We start from the raw sequence: 13,587 nt of genomic DNA on the forward strand, positions 1-13,587 counted from the left end.
TCAGCTCTGCCATTTCTTATGGTCTGCTTGTGTTTGCATTATCTTTGATCTGACATTTATTTGTAGGAATCTCAGCTAGGTTTTGTTAAAACCAGATTATATAACCCACAAATCTACTGAGGTGGGCAAATGTGAACTGTAAAACTCTAGTGAGTCATAGTAAGCGCTCACATGAGTGAGGTGCCCCATTAACCCCTTTTTACTGCCGAACTCTCACCTTTACAGGACTTCTAGTCCTGTAGATGCCACGCATCAAACATTACCTGACATATGGGCTGGCTGAGGTGGCTGGTGTTAGTCTATACATTAAGAATGAGTAATGCTGAATTTATTTCATTGTTTTGAAGATAAAAATAACCGTAACTAGAAATTCTAATGTAGTCTATCTCCAAACTGAGGGATTCCCTTGTGTGCCTCCTGGAGCATACAAAACTTAGCTTTGGAGACAAAGGACCTGGCGTTCTGTGCTACAGACCTAAAGCGTTTCCTTGGCTTTGCAGAAAAGGATGCCACCGTCACTTATCGATATATGCTGTTGCTTCTGGAGGAGAAAGTGATGAGTTAGTGTCGGATATTTAGATTAGATTAGATTAGATGGACCCCATGTGGTAGATGAAAAAGCCTAGACCTGTCAGGCTGAGTGACGCTGTTAACAGAGGGATGGAAAAGCAGGATGACCGCTAAGCTTTCTTCACTTCCAAACCAGCTCACCCGTAACACTCTCCTCCTTACAGTATCGTGGGAGAGATGAGGAAGGAAATCATAATCACTTGTGTGGTGGTTAGAGACATTAAAACGAAATGCAGTTCATCTAACTTTGGCCAAACTCAGATTTTTTGACATCTGGCAGCCAGTTATTGCAGACAAGATGGTTCACTAGCTAGGGCAGACACTACATTTTGTTGTAGGTCAAGATTTCTTTTTGCAAGTAGAAGAGTTTCTCAATGCCCGTTGTATTAGACTTAGGAATTCTTCCTTCCTTTCTTCCCCTCCCCTCTTCTCCCCTCCCCTCCCCTCCCGTTTCCTCCCTCTTTCTTTTTTAGTAAGTCATAGCACAAGTTCCTAGAAAAGTCCTGATCAGCCCTCTCTGAAATATGGAAAATTCTAGATTCTATAAAAGGAGCAAACTGTATTTCAAGATAGATTCTCCACCTAGCTCATTAATCTTTAGTGATTTGTCTTTAGTCTTCAGCATTTGATGTGTTAACTGATGATTATTTCATCACTGTGAAGAAGGTGGCATTTGGAACACTGTATCCTTTCTCTTGTAAGTGTGACTGAAGATAGGCTAAGTGCCTTGACAATAATGCTGAAGCAAGACTGAGGGCACGTGTCTTCCCAGGGAGTCTATGGTACAGGGAAGCTGTATTTGCCCTTCCCCCTTCTTTTTTTCCCCTTCTCCTTCCCTTTTTGCTGCATTCCACCTTTTTCTTCAGTCTCTTCTCCCTCTTTCCTCTTTCTCACCATTTCCCATGACCCACTGCTGCTCCTTGTGTCCTGGCTTCCTGATTCCTTTCCTGTTCCTACACCCAGATCTCATCTGCCCAGCAAAAGCATGAAGTCCTCTGGTTAGATAGGTTCAGATCACCTGCCCAGCCCAAATACATCACTCTGACTATGGGTGGAATATGCCAGCCTGGGTGTTTCTCCTGTGGTGGAGCTGGGGGTGGTGCAGCTCCGTCACAACCACATGGACTCCCGAAGGGAAATTGGGTATGTTAGGATGGTGGAAGAGAAAAATGGACACTGTGGAACAGTATAAACATCTACAGCAAATAACCTAACTTCCTTTTTTTTGCTAAGGAGGAAATCAATGTCTACAATTACACGCAGGGAGATGACAACACAGATCCCTGTTGGCTGCAGGGTGTCTGGTTTCCCCTCGAGTTTTGTTTTGGTTCAGTGATCACTCAATGGTCAGTGGGTATTTTAGTGAATGCTGAGGGGATATGCAGAGAATTCTGCAAGGCTCTTGGAACCTATTTTGAAGAGTAGAAATTTCAATTAAGTTTTGGTGGTGGACAGATAGAGGGGAAAAGCTGCATGAGAAATCTTGAGAAATTTGTAACATGGATCGATCTTGAAAACACCATGCTAAGTGAAATAAGCTAGTCACAGAATAGCACATACTGCATGATCTCACTTATATGTGGAATCTAAAATAGCCAAACTCCTTGAAGCAGAAAGTAGATTGGTGATTGCTGTGGGGTTTAGGCGGGTGGGGGAAAATGAGGAGTTGTTGGTCTAAGGGTACAAAGTTTCATTTACGCAGGATGAGTAAGTTCTGGGAATCTAATGTGCAGTTGGTAACTATATTTAAAAATATCATATTGTGTACTTGAAATTTACCAGAAGAGTAGATCTTAAATGTTTTCATGACAGACAAAAAAAGATAACCTATGTGAGGGGATGAATATGTTAATTTCATATCATTATGGTGATCATTTTACAATGTATACATATAAAAAGGATCAAGTTGCATACATTAAATATATACAATTTTTATTTGTCATCTGTACCTCAACAAAGCTAAAAAAGTTTAATAATATTTTTAGAAGTGTTGTGGTGTTTTGGAAAGCTTGTATAACAGTCGCACTAGCCTTTGCACCTACTGGTGCAAACATACCCCATTTCCTTCTCCCTTGCAAGGGCCCAGGAGAGAGGACAGGGACTTCTTTCCACTGTGACTTGACAGTGGAGGCCATGGGCCTTTTGCTGTCAGTTATACTCTAGGTTCTGAGAACTTGTTTACCCTACTCCAGGCCTATGGTTTCTCATTTCTACCAGCCAAGGTCTGATGCTGGCTGTGGAGTACCGTGTGAGGGAAATGCACGCCCCTTTGTTTGCGGTGGCCCTCTTTACACATCTGCACAAAGGAAAAGCTTTGTCTGCCTTAAGTAGAGAGCAGCTGATGCATTTCCTTGTGCTCCCCCAAAATGTCCTTGCTCTATTCCAATTTCTTAGAATAATGGGGACACTGACCAGTACAGCTTTCAATGGCCTTGATGTATATATATCTATATATATTTATGAATCAGCCAAGCAAAGTGTTTCATTTATGGAAAGCATAACTCTTTGTGCTGGTTTATGGAGCTTCAACTGTGTGCATAATTCAGGCAGATGCATTTGACATAGGTCCACCTACTCTATCCATCTTGGATAGAAGTGTCTGCTATCTTTTTGTTACTTTGTTTACTTTTGTCTTTCAGTACTTGAAGATTGATTTACTTTACAGTGAATTACATTCAAACCTTTGTTCATTTCTCTGTCTTCTTTCAGGAAATATTATATTTAAGGCATTAACATCTCATTGGAAACATAAGACTGTATTTAGTGTCCTTGACTTGAAATTTAGTCCTCTGATAAGAGATAAAAGTCATTTTTAATGTTAGAAATTAACTTAAATATGTTTTATGGTAAAGAATGATAAAAGGATAAATGATGATGTTTATTTTTCACACCCAGCACTCCCAGTTCTTTTCATTAAAACGCGTACGTCACGATTAAGCCACTTAATCATTCAAATATGCAAGTGCATTCAACAGAAATCATTCTGTCCTCTCTGCTCTTTTGTTCCTGACATTTCCTCAAATGTATTAAATAGAACAACTGTTTATGAGGAATCAGAAATGGGCATTAATTTGTGCAGTGTATTACTTGAAATTGATGATAAATGCAAAGGTTTGTGATTAAAGTAAAAGGATCATGAACTTAATTTATTAAAGCTCTTAAATGTAAAGAAAAAAATCATCATCTTCCCTTTGCATTTTTCCTTCACTGTTATGTGCAAAGTAAAGCTTAATAGTTGGAAATACTCATTTGTCTTAAGGGAGTTGAATTTCCCTGCTATATTATGACTAATTTATGGCTCATTTCTACAAGAGAAACATGTTTATCATAAAGGTATGTTATAAGTTCTGGAATAGGATGTATGAGCTTGCTATTTAATGTTCTCCATTACTGCAGTGTATAATTTTGGGTTAAGATAGGGCTGAGAATTTTCAGGGAATATTTGTCTGAATTTTCTCAGGGGGTCAAATAGTACTAATAGTTTCCTTAGTCAATTTATGTTCCTGAAGTTCATGATAGCCAGCCAATAGACTGAAATCAAAGAGAATAAGTGCCAATCGTTAATCGATTTTTTAATGGAGGGTAAAGAGACCATTTTCCTTAATTCACTTAAAGAGGCAAAAGCAGCTATTTTCATGCGTAGATTTGTTTGGGTCATTAACATATAGCAAAGTCCAAGAGGAAGGAATGTTACATTTTTTAAATGATTCTCCTTGTTGACCAGTGAAATAGCAGAAAACTCTATTCCACTCATTATCTATTGCATAAAAATTACCCCCAAATTAGTGCCTTAAAGCAATGAGCATTACTATCTCAGTTTCTGTGGTTCAGGGATATGAGTAACAACTTAGCAGGCTGCCTCTGCCTTTGGGTCTGTCCTGCGTTTGCCAGCACGCTGCTGGCTGGTGCTCCAGGCTCGTCTGAAAGCTGAGCCAGGAGAGGTTCACTGGCCAAGCCCACTCAGACGGTGGTCAGACTGCAGTTCCTCATTGGATATCCGCTAGAGACCTCCTCAATTCCTTGACACAGGAGCCTCCCGTAGGGCAGCTGACTTCCATCAGAACAAACAAATGAGAGAGAAAGAGAGGATGAGCAAGACAGAAGATGGAGTCTCTTTGTAATTTAACTTGGAAATGGCATCTTAGAAGCCGGTCACAGCAATGTCCAGCACACACGCAAGAAGAGAGGATGATACAGGGGTATGAATGCCAGGAGGAGAGGATTGCTGGGGCCATCTTGGAAACTGCCTACCACATTTGTTGGTCAAGTTTTCAGACCTCAGTCCACCAACTAGTCAACAAGCACAGGTTGAGCTTGTTGCTCACCATCTGAATTATAATAATCTGAATTCTGCATTTCACATGATTGCCCTTCTTTCTCTTGAGAACATGCACATCTTTAGCTTCAGGTCTTCTTTGCTTCACTGAGGCTCCTTTTTGACTCAGTGAGATGCTTTAATGTCTGCACTATTCCCTGACTGTCACAGCAGTTCAGTGTTGTTCTGAATAGCTGGATGTGCTGGTGCCTGGTCTTCCCAGAGCCCTTGCTTTTACTGTATTTACATCCTAAGCATTTTGTATGGTACTTTTGCATCAGGTACTACCAGAGAGGATGCCACCTCTTCATAAGATAGTCTGTTTGGGTATAAACTTGCAAACATATGACTCATCCTCTGAAACTATAGTGTGCCAGGTTTTCCTGTAAGTGGAGCTCCCTTCACCCCCAGAAGGGCTAGAGGGAGGTGCCAGTGTATTTTCTGATGGATTGAACCCAACAGGAACCGCATTGGAGAGCTCTGTCCAAATCATGAGAAGCAGATATTAGTGTGTGTGTAACTATGTAGTCACTGCTGGGGTAATTGGCTAGATTACTTTCTCTGTGTTAACAAAGACAACAAAATAGGTAAATGACTAAGGTGACGATGACTCATTGTGAGGTAATGAATGCTCATGAAATGTTAACAAAAGTTTTGCATGTGAGGTATGTTTGCTTATCAGCCCTTCCTCTCTGTCTACCATTTGGCTATGAATATCATTAAAAAATGATGCATTTACTTTTGTGAAAAGGTATCTGCTCTCCCATGTTCACTGTAGCATTATTCACAATAGCCAAGACACGGGAACCACCAAAATGTCAACTGACAGATGAATGGGTAAATAAAATGTGGTTGATATGTATATATGCAATCATATATTACTCAGCCATGAAAAAGAAGGACATCCTGCCATTTGTGTTGACGTAGATGGACCTAGAGAGCATTATGCTCAGTGTAATAAGCCAAATGCAGAAAAACAAGTATTATCAGATCTCCCTTACATCTGGAAGCTTAAAAAACTAAACTCAAAGAGATGGAGAATAGAGGGATGGTTATCAGGGGCTGGGGAATGAAAGAAATGGGAAGATGTAGGTCAAAGGGTATAAATTTTTCATTTCAAGATGAATAAGTGTTGTGGATTTAATGTAGTGACTATATAGCGCCAAACCATATTGTGGACTTGACAGTTGCCTTGAGAGTGGCTCTTAAATGTTCTCACCATAACAGCAACAACAAAAGTGGTAATTATGTGAAGGATGTATTAACTCACCTTATTGTGGTAAACATTTTGCAATATATGTATGTACCAAGTTATCATATTGTACACCTTAAACTTTCAGAATGGTGTATGTTAAATATATATCAGTAAAGCTGGGGAAAAAAACAGAGAAAAGAGATGACTTACGAAGTCAGTTATAGATGCATAAAATTCCTATTTTTTTCAAAGTATTTGCTCCCAGCCCAGATGACCTAGTTAGTTAATTGGTTTATTACATTTCATTTGGCAGAAGTGGGAGATTAAGGCTTTAAAGTGCTTATGAGATCGTCATGGATAAGGATTTAGAATTGTGTTCGCTTTTTAAAATTTTTATTAAGGAATCATTGATACTGTGTTCTCTGTTTTTATCCTGTTCCTTTTTCTGCTGAGAAATAGTACCTCCTTTAAGATGAAAAATTTCAATAAGGCACTGAAGGGACTTTTCTCCTTTCCTGAATGCTGCTTATGTGAATGCGGTGTGTCTAGTTAACTTAGTAGGTTAATGCATGTGTAAGGCCATGGTCAAGGATTTTATCCACCTAGTTAACCTGGTTTTGTTTTCTAGTCACAGGTTTTGGAGTCCGAAGCAAATTCTAACTCTACTTTGAGTCGTTGCCTATTCTTGAGCAACTTAACTTTTTGAGTCTCTTACATCATCTGTAAAATGGGAATAATCTTCAACTGACAAGGTCATTGTGACAACCTGGTAAGAGAGTAACAGCAGATGCTGAATAGGACAGCTATTCCTTTACTTGCTTTCATTTTTCTTATTTTTTTAAATCCCTTCAACTCAACTCAAATGCTTTAAAAAAGAGATCCTTTTATGATTCGTTTCACTCAGAACATTTTAAAAACATATATCATATAATTGTCCATTTTAGCCATTTGAAAGTGTATCATCAGCAGCATTTAGTATATTCACAATGTTGAATGACCATTACCTCCATCTAGAACCAGAGCATTTTCATCACCTGAAAGGAAATCTCAAACCAATTAAGTCATTACTCTCCATTCTCTATACCACAGCCCTTGGCCACCCATGATCTACTTTCTGTCTTTATGAATCTGCCTTTTATGGACAGTTCATACCAATGGAATCATACAGTATGTGACCTTTTGTGTCTGGCATCTTTCACAGAGCATAATGGCCTTTTCAGGGTTTCTCACTTTTATTTCATGTGGCCATTTCACCAGGGTATGCTAGTCATAGAAAGAACTGAATGAGGAAAAATAATTGAAAGGGTTTGCCCTCTGAACGGAGGGCAGGAATAGAATCAGCTCTGCAGGAGGACCGACTGTGTGCACCATCGGAAACCTGAGAGGTGATAAAAGCGGGAAGGACACCAGCCAAGTTCATTTCTGAATCGGCTTCTGTCGCAGCCGCCCTTCCCTTAAACTGCCCCTCCTTTCTCCCTTGCTCCCGCCTGCCCCTCTCCGACCTCCTTGTCCCATCTTCCCCTTCTCTTCCCATTTTTCGCCTCCTCCCTCTCTCCCTTCCTTCTGTTCTTTATTCTCCCCTCTTCATTTTCTTCCTTCTTTATATCTTCATTCCCTCTGTGAAGGCAGAACTCAAATAGGTTAGTCCTCACATTTCTATATGTGGGGATTTATCCCAAGAACACAGTAAAAGCAACTGATGTTAACCTTTGGGATCAAATAAAAAGTCCAATATAAGATCTTGGTTAAAAATATGATGGCATGTCTCAGAAAGAATACCCTATAGCCATGAAAAATGCTGCTTAGTTGAGTATTTAATGACAGAGTATATATTTAGGGTTAAAAACACCTTTTTTTCCCAAAATAGTACTACTCTGTGGTCCTTGGATTTTAATAAATCAAATAATTATTACATATACTATATGTGCATCTTTTTGCAGAAAAATGAAGGTGATACACTTAAAATTGTGACAGCTTTTATATGGGACAATCACTAGGGCTTTTAGTTTCCTTAAAATTTCAACAATCTATGGGCCTTTGAAGTCAGATAAAAGGGAAAATAAACATTGTTGTTGAAAGTATGCTAGAGGAATAGCTCAGTCCTGGACCATGAAGCCAGAAATCTGTCTTCAGTATAAAGGAAGAACACACATTGGCCGATAGCTCCAACTGGGATGACTTTGTCCCCAGGAACATTTGACATTGTCTGGAGACATTTTTGGCTGTCAGAACTGGGGAGGTGCTCCTGGCTTCAAGTGGGTGGAGGTCAGGGATGCAGCTAAACATCCTAAAATGTACAGAGCATTTTCCTCCTACCTCCCCTCCATCAAGGAAGAATTATCCAGACCAAATGTCAATAGCGCTGAAGGTGAGAAACCTGCTCATTGGCTAGTTTAAATTCAAATGAGCTCATTAGATAATATCAATGGAAGAGGTCAGATCACTTGGGTTGTTTTTAATGGGTATAGAGAATTAATTTACTTTTAAATAACACTACCCTAGCCTCATTATCAAAGGACTTGAGATGAAATTGCAGTTTTTCTACTCTTACATCTGCTATCAGCGCCTTGTTTTTCACATGGGCTGTGGATGTCAAAGAGGAGAAACCAGGCAATGTATTTGAGGTTGATATGTTGATCTGACTTAGGTCACAGAATTCTGCGGAAGAAATTAATGAAAGTAGTTGCCATGTAGAGAGCGCTCAAGTCAGGCATGATGAAGAGTTCTGAATGAGGGAATAGTGCCACCTACTGAATTGTATTTGGCTTTTTACAGATTGTAATTTATGCAGGTTTATGCCTGGAAGTGTTACGTTCAATTATTGATCTTGCACATCTTCTTAAGTAGTTAATGTCAGAATGTTAAACAATATTTAGTTATTATTGGATCAAGATGTAATTAGAAACAGCTGTGAGCAATGGTGTGCCATCTAGCTCCCGAAGTAGCAAACTTGCACTTGAAATTGTAGTTGAAGACCTTGGATTGATTAATAGAGATTGTATTTGGCAGTTATGACAAATCCATTTCCAGTATGAATGCTACCAAGCCAGTCTCATTTTACCAAGGTACCAGAAAGATTAAAATTCATTAAGTGTACCATTTCCACATTACCAAGTGTAAAAAAAAAAAAATTTAAAGCATATAGTGTTTGCCACAACAAAATTGTCAATGTTTCATCTTTTTCTGAATTTCAGCTTTGATCTTTGCTTTCTGTATTTTTAATGTACATTGAAAGCCTTCATCCTCTGCCCAGGTATTTTTGAAAAGTTCTACAGTGCAGTGTGTAATTTTGATCTGACCATTTAATAACTACCTTTTTAGATAACTTGAAAAATCATTTTGAATTACATCTTGAATTGGACAGGTTAGATAATCTATTTCCATGGTAGAACTCTTTATTGGAATTAAATAGTTTGACTCATAAATTCATATGCCTCTGTGTAATATGTTAATTCTGGCTTCTAATCAAATAGTTAACTATATAATGAGCTTGGACTAATTTGTAACCTGAATCTAAAACTCATGCATACAAAATTCAAAATGCTATGTATCAGGGAGAAACTAAGAACTTCTAGCATTTTGTTTCAAAGCTGTTGTGATATATGCCAATAGTAAACATAAGGATTTGGGACCATTTTCAAGTTCGGAAAAATACACAGTGACACTGACAGTGCAGGCTGGATTTCTCATGTTTATTTATTTATATTGACTTGTGGGTTCAAAAGCCAGTTTTAGTACAATGACTCTTCACTGGATTTCTCTAGAATGGCCACTGTCACATAGGCACAGAGGAGCAGGAACTGAAAGGGGGCTCCCTTTTTTCTGAAGTATGTGGAAATAGTGGGGTGAGGTTCTCCGTTTATTAGAAACAAGACTCTAGGAAGATGGGAAAGATTTATTCATCCACGAATCTTTTATTCTCTGAGATGAAATGTATCCCTCCTTTCCTAAAGCTGATTTGAAGCCTTCCTTCCCTTAGAAGTGAGCAATCTGTGCACCTTTAAATGAAGGGGGTCCTACTAAGTGCCATTAAGTAGAAGAAAAACAGGCCACAATCTGGAATCCCAGGAAGCACAGAAGTTAATGAGCAAGGACCGGGCCCAAGAAGAGTACAGATGCCAATATCTGAATTGTTCTTTTCTAAGGCAGTGTGACCTCCCCCCGGAGAGGGTTTGCTCCCAGACCCTAGGATGATGTTATAAGATCATAACTAACCTTCTCCCCACTCTCACATAGAAGCTGACGTGGGCTGACTCTTGTGGCTTCTTTCAGAAAACATTGGGCCCCTTTAATAACTGAATTATGCCTGCCTGACCTGTGTGATTTATTCAGAACTGTGTCGACTCTTGAGGCCTTGGCTTTTAATTGCTAAACAGGGTTCATGAGTGGAATTCATGTCTGGTATGAGTATTTTGTGGTGCTTTTTTGGAGAGTTGCCATTTTGCCTTCGCTGTTGTTTATAGGACATAAATCTCTCCTGCAGTGTGGCTGTTATGGTAATTTTGGTATTTTGGTGGATGGGCATTCTTTATGCCTTTCCTAAGATTTTTTATTTTCATTTTCATAGAACATTTAGTATTTATTTCAGATTTTATGTTCACATGTTATGGTATGAAATGTGCCCCTTCCAAAATTAGTATGTTGAATTCCTAACCTCTAGTACCTCTGGACGTGCCCTCTTTGAAAATAGGGTTGTTCTGAGTGTCCTCAGTTAAGTGGAGGTGAAGTTATACTGGAGCAGGGAGAATGTCTTATCAGATATGACTGACGTCCTTATGAAAAGGGGGGACTTAGGCACAGACGTGCACAGAGGGAAAATGCCTCGTGACTATTGGTGTCAATACTGCTGTGGGCCAAGAACATTCCAGAAGCCAGGAGAGAGACCTGGGACAGATCTCCTCTAGCACGGCCCTGTTGAGACCTTGATCTCAGACATATGGCTTCCTGAATGTGGGACTAAACTCCTGTTGTTTCAGCCATTCCATTCATGGGACTTCATTATGGCAGCTCCAGGAAATGAATGCATCAGACCTTACTGGCATTGCCATTTCTGGTTGAGGTTCACTAACATTTATGGGCATCTGCTTTGTGCCAGAAGCTGAGCTAGGTGCTAGTGACACAAACGGAATTAAGCCTTCCAGGAACCCAGTCTCATAGGAGAGGAGGACAGAAATGAATTAAGAAGTTTGATGTCCCTCTAAGTCCACAGTCACCAACTTCACATAGACCCATGCAATTACCAAAGAAGCCCACCAGCTCCCTAATGAACTTGCCCACATCCCACAGTGATCGTTCCAATCACCACTGTCCTCAGATCCACTCAACAGGTAACTTTCTACTACTTCTCCTGTGATGTTGCTTAAAGATGGCATTTTAAAAGACATTTTGTATTTTATTTCCAGAAAGAAAATGGGAACCTTGCAGAAAGGCAAGAGTTTCTCTTCTTGCTGTCAATATCACACAAGAGTCACTTTGCCCCTTTTTGTTGTGACACCACGCTTCTCATCCACATTGCTGGGACTTGCACACTCAGTAGTGAAAGTCCTGCTGCTGTGGAAACATGAGGGTGTGTGTGTGTCTGCAGGACGCCTTGTGGGCTGGGGTCTGTGCAGACTAGTCCTTATCCTGCCTCTCATGACACAGTTATTCAGAGCTTTGACTGACAGCACAGTTAGAACTATGGTTCAAGTGTACCATGTTTAACAACTTTTAACCACAGCCAGTAAAAGTGAACTGACATTTATTTTGTTGATAAAGCCAAACAGATGCAAGATTGCCAATGTCACTGTAAGAGCAGAGTGCCCTTGAGAAATATTTCCTTCTTTTGTGTGACCGCTTCAGTTTCCGGGTGGAGCCAGTCACAGCCTCTCTGCTGCTGTTTGTGTAAGAGATGTTACTGGTAGGTTGCCATGGTTACTTGAGCCCACTGGGCAGCGGGACAGTTTTCCATTGTAATGAGTGTGAACACCCCAGCCGTGGGTGCCGCTCTTCAGAGGGGCTACCTCCCTCATTAGCTCGCGTAGTCACGGCACAGGGTGAGAGGAGGAAGGGAAGCATTGACTTTTCTTCTGTGCTCTGTGCTCTTGCTCTTGGGGAGGAGACCACGACTCACTTTTGGGGGATAAAGACAAATCAGATTTTTGTTAGAAATGTGCTTCTTAATCAAACCGTTTGCATAAGCTAGTATTCCAAGATAGTGATGAATATATTTCCAAAGATCTGGATTCAATTTAATATACTTAGGCAGAATCCAAGTGTCATACAGTTGAGGAGACTTGGCAGACAATGAAATGAAAATTGAAATACCTGGTACTATACTGACATTTAGATTTTAGTGTGTAGAAGTGTCTGTGGTTGTCAATATGGAGTTTTCAATGAATTAACTTCCTATGGAGGCATCATGGCTTGATGGAAATGGCACAGATGTATGGGGATTTGGATTCAAGTCCCACCTCTGTACTTGGACCCAAATCCCCATAACCCCAAAGCCTATCAAGTCTGTGCTGTTTCCATTCCTGGGTAAATCACTCACCTTCTGGAAGCCTCAATTTGCTCATCCTTAAAACATGTGATATAAATATCTACTTACAGGGTTGAAGCATTAGAGATAATGGATGTATGTGACTTGGGAAATAGACACTCAAAGCATGGTGTTGATTATTATTATCATTTTTAGTTCTCAGCTTAAAAATAAACTGAAATGAAGAAAAGCTCACAGTTGTTATTTCAGCATGGATGTCATATTCATTACATAGCTTGGGTTTTCCAAGTTTTATCCTCATGGAGTAAATCCACTATATTCAAATAAAAGGAGTCTCTGGCTTTGAACAGATTTTTTTTTTGCCTTATCAAAGGTTCTCCTTTAAGCCATGAAAGTAATAAATAAGACCCTTTGCACATTTCTGCTTGGAACACTTTGAACTTTGTACAGTTACACCAGCATCAGAGAGCCTCTCTCTAAAAGCTGAAATGCAGCAGCTAGTTAACAGGAGAAATTCAGTGCTGCTTTTAAAATGATTGAGTTTTTATAGGAAATTTAAAGGGAATGCATCTTCCTAAAATGGATTATACTTAGAATAAGTACCCTGTGTCTTATTACCCTGTGCCTAAGTACCCTGAGGTCACAACTGCTGAGTCTCCCTGTCACCCACTGGAAACACCTTTAACTGTTGAGAATGGAGTCTGAGGGACTTGGGTATAAAAGTCCCAGTCCATTTACCTTTTGCTGGAAGTTCACTTAGTAATTTATCCCCTAAAAAAAATGTGTAATATTGATGTCCTGGAGGAATGGGATGTATAGGCAGAGCCCTCACTGCACAGGAAAGAGGTATAGCCTCATCAATTGGACCGGCACCAACACATTTGAAGGGATCTCCTGTCCTCAGAGGAGATGAGACACACAGAGGCCAGGCAAGGGGGACCCGAAGACCAGTGTTTTCCAGACTATCCAAGAGAGAGAGGTAGAGAGAGACAGAAAGACAGACACATAGACAGACACTGTCTCTGG

At 40.0% G+C, this 13,587-nt stretch overlaps 1 protein-coding gene across 1 annotated transcript in view; it reads left to right on the forward strand.

Annotated features, from left to right (window-relative positions):
• The window catches only part of PID1 (phosphotyrosine interaction domain containing 1), a 214,255-nt gene that overhangs the window by 114,689 nt on the left and 85,979 nt on the right, over positions 1-13,587 (forward strand). The gene's annotated exons all lie outside the window — the stretch shown is intronic.

This window comes from Manis javanica, chromosome 12, assembly GCF_040802235.1.
Source record: "Manis javanica isolate MJ-LG chromosome 12, MJ_LKY, whole genome shotgun sequence".
Taxonomy (NCBI): Eukaryota; Metazoa; Chordata; class Mammalia; order Pholidota; family Manidae; genus Manis; species Manis javanica.